Here is a 4256-nt window from a genome sequence, read left to right on the forward strand (position 1 = left end):
TTTTGCTTTCCTTGGTTTTTTTTTGTTTAGATTTTGGTTAATTACCTTATTAACCTTGAACTTTGTGTGGTTATAATTCATCCACACCTCTTTCCCCCCTATGTCATGCTTATGTCACCTTGTGATGTCATCATCCCTTACTTGCCCTCTTCTTATTGGTTGGATGACCTCATCATCCCTAACCTCCTTGATTAACTCCTAATTGTTTGCCTAATGACCGTTGATCTGTTATACGGTTCGCTTAACTTCCGTTCTCGTTTCTCGTTTGAGGGATCATACCCGGGATCTTATTACTTGGGTTTCCTTAACCTTTCTCAATACATTATAATCCTTTTATGATCCTCTCTTATAATCCTTTAATTTAAATCCTTTTTATCCTGTTACCTTATACTCATTTCTTTCCGTATCTAGTGGATTTTCGGGAAAAATCAAAGTGTTCGGAATTGGATTCTGACGATCTTTACATACACTTATATACCATATAGAGTACTAATAAAATCTCAGAATATCAATAACAGAACCCCTACATAGTGTGACATGAAAAGTTTTCTCATTCAGCATAATCTGCAAAATCACTATTCATAAGGGTTTCAAAAATTTCCAAAAATTGGGGTTATTACAGTCTCCCCTCCTTAAAAGGATTCCGTCCCGGAATCAGATAGAAAATGAATAGGGATACTTTCTTAACATTGCACTTTCTAACTCTCGAGTAAATTTTCCCACATTGTGGTTCTTCCATCAAACTCTGAATAGTTTGATAACCCTTCTCCTAAGCACTTGTTCCTTTTTACTCTATAACCCTTCCTGGTTGCTCCATATAGGTTACGTTGGGTTGCATGTCTATGCGCTCATATGCCCCTATTTATCTGGCATCTGAATTACACTTCCTTAACATTGATACGTGGAACACGTTATGAACTTGCCACATGTTTGGGGGTAGGGCTAGCTCATATGCTAGCTTCCCAATACGTCTTAATATATCCAAGGGTCCAACAAATTGTAGACTTAGCTTTTCTTTCTTTCCGAATCTCATCAATCCTTTCCAAGGATTTCCAAGGGGATACCTTTAAAAATACTAGGTCCCCTACTTCCTATTCTTTGTCCTTTCGTGTCAAATGAACATACTTCTTATGTCCATCTTGGGCTACTACCAGCCGTCCTCTGATTAGATCTATTATATCCTTGGTCCTTTGGACTACTGCGGGTCCGAGCATCTTGCGCTCTACAACTTCATCCTAATATAAGGGAGATCGACATTGTCTTCCCTCAAGGATCTCATAAGGCGACATCTCGATAATGACATATGATCTATTATCATAAGAAAACTCAATCCGTGTTAAGTGATCATTCCAATTTCTTTCAAGTCTATTGCACAGACTCTCATTATAGCTTTTAGCATTAGAGCTTTTGCTTCTCAATACCCATTCTTTTCCAATTCGTAATCGCTACTACCTTCCGTTCCTAATATTATACTGGTTATACTTTTGCTCGTTAGCGTTCTATAACCTTTTAATAACCACATCAACCTTAGTATCACGAATGTGTTTCCATTCTGAATACTACCACAACTTTATTACTCCTTTTTCAGCTGTTTCTATTTCCCAAAGTTTGATCAATCATATAGAAGTAAAGGAATTTGTTGAGAGATCACTATGATCATGAACACTTGTTATATCGCATAGTTAGTACAGAATGTGGCCATCTTTTAGTACTTGACAAGCAATTAAACAATAGATGGTATCCTACTCGGCTTCTATCACACAGTTAGATAGTCATTCGGCAATACCTCCCCTTCTGGAAGGGTTGTTCTTCTCAGTTTATATGAAATGAAAAGAAGAGAAAAGAATGAATTGAAGAGAATTGTATATATGAAAAAAAATATACTGCCACAAAATATCTGGCTTGGAACCTACCTCTAAACTATAGAGGTTTGTCATAGTAGAACAAAACATATATATATTTATATCAACATCAAGTATTATAGCATCGTATTTCACATGCCTAAATATTTTTGATATTCCGTCCATAATTCTATGGACCCATGCTCTTCCTCGAGCTTATACACAATCACCTTTGAAACTCCCTCGATATCGAAAATCGAATCTGGGATCTCATTCTAGACATCATCGTTACTAGAATTCTATGCTTGCATCGCAACCTTCCTCGTATAGTAATACGACTCTCTTTTCATTAGAGGGAATAAATATTCAATAGGTAGATACTCTACTTAATTAGTCTATCAATGATAACTTATACACTACCACGACCCGATTAGTGGTACTCGATCTCAACATCCATTCCAATACAACTCTCATGGTTGTAATCGACTCATTACTCGCAGAATCATTGCTGCATTACTATGGTCCACCACTGACCTACTGTCGGCATTCACTTTCCATGAAATCTTAATATCTAACCATACGGAGTCCATACATGTCGTATAGAATACTTCTAAGGAGTTAACATAATCACCAATCATAATTCATGAAGAACTCTCCAAACTCTGACGTACTTTCATGACATGAAGTAGATAAAATTACAGAAGAGTTTCAGTCAAAGCAACGATAGCAGGTTAATACCATTCTTAATCGTATGCCTTAAATAGAAGACTTAACTCAAGGGTTCGTCTAGTCCTTTTTGAAACATGGTCCTGGCTTATCTCAAGATAGTATCTTCTGAGATAGATAGCCCGCTCATGGCGATTATACGAATTAAACCTTTACCAAACTACTATTACAGTTGGGTATTGCACAGTCATCAGAAGGAATGTCAATCTTTCAAATCATAATACAATCTTCACGGCTTTAACCATTATCATTGTATTCTTCTGGCACGAGCGCCGATAATTATCCTCTTACCTTTAAAGTGTCGACCACCTCTTTGGCCTTTCCTGATAGTAAAATTTCCTTACAGTCAATGTCATTTTAACCACCTCCAAATAAATTTTCTACCTCATTTCAATCACAGCTTATGTGAAGATGTTTTCCTTAAAACCTGATGAGTAAAAAAAATATCACCATTTTTCCATAAGTTATTGCCTCAATCTTTAGAGGTTAATCACTGTCACGACTGACTCTCAATCAGACTCAGAACATCTTTTATCTTAAGTCCTAATTGCCCTGAACAATTTCGACCATTACTGGTTCGATCCATACTTTCTCGTGGTTTAACATGTGCCCCACTTGGCATCATTATAATTACGTCATATTTCCTTTATCAATATTTCTATTCTTGAGAATTTTGAATATTACCTTTCTCCTTGTAACACCTCTAAGGTTATCCTTGAATCGTTCCTCATGTATTCCCTAGATACAGGGCATATCAAGATACCATTTATTAATACCAGAATCATTGTCTACATACTTCTGAAAAATTTCTCCACTGATTCTTAAAGGTTGTTATTACCTTAATCCTTTCCAATTCATACTGTCAAAACTCATACTATCCCTATTAAGGGTGAAATGCCAACCTCTATGCATTCCCCTAGGATTCATTTTAAGTTACCGATGTTCTATCCTTAATTCCACCTTTAAAAAGGTACATGCATCCTTCCATGGATAATCAAGTCATATATCCCTGATAAGGGTGTCTTATTCAATCATTCCCACCTCGATAGTATATGCTGAATTTCACAATAACATCTGTATTCAAAATGAGGTCAATCAATATGGCCTCCAAAAGATAACAACGGTTATCCGCTTTTATTGCCTAAATTGGGTATCGATAACAAGGATGTTCTGGAAGATATTGGTCGTGTTCAACGTGAACTTCTTCTTAATAATTCCTTATTTACTTTTGTTGTTTATCTCAACAGTCATCTCAATGTTGGGATATCTTTCATACCTGGCATCTCCCTTTTTGGGTATCAAGCCACCGGTCTTACACTTCATATTCTTGAAGGTCACTTCCTTCATCCAATTTTCCTAATTTCTTACTTTCTTGACTCCTCAGTCCATCCGCGTTTCCTTATTAATCAATCGATCTATCTCAAAGTTTCATCGAATACTGTCAACTTCAAGGGAATTAACTATACGGATCGCTTACTCCTTCAAACCTTGAATTTATCTCATGATCAGTCACCATCGCGCTGATGATGACACACTTCTCTATATTCATTGCAAGGGTTTCTTAGGGTTTCCCATACCTAACTCCCTTATCACTTCTCAACTCTATTTCCTTTATATCCCTTTATATTTCTACCCTTTTCAGTCTTTTATTTTCGTTTCCATTACAACCATTACATGAACCAACACAAC

The sequence above is a fragment of the Apium graveolens genome, chromosome 10 (genome assembly GCF_009905375.1).
Source record: "Apium graveolens cultivar Ventura chromosome 10, ASM990537v1, whole genome shotgun sequence".
NCBI classification, from domain to species: domain Eukaryota; kingdom Viridiplantae; phylum Streptophyta; class Magnoliopsida; order Apiales; family Apiaceae; genus Apium; species Apium graveolens.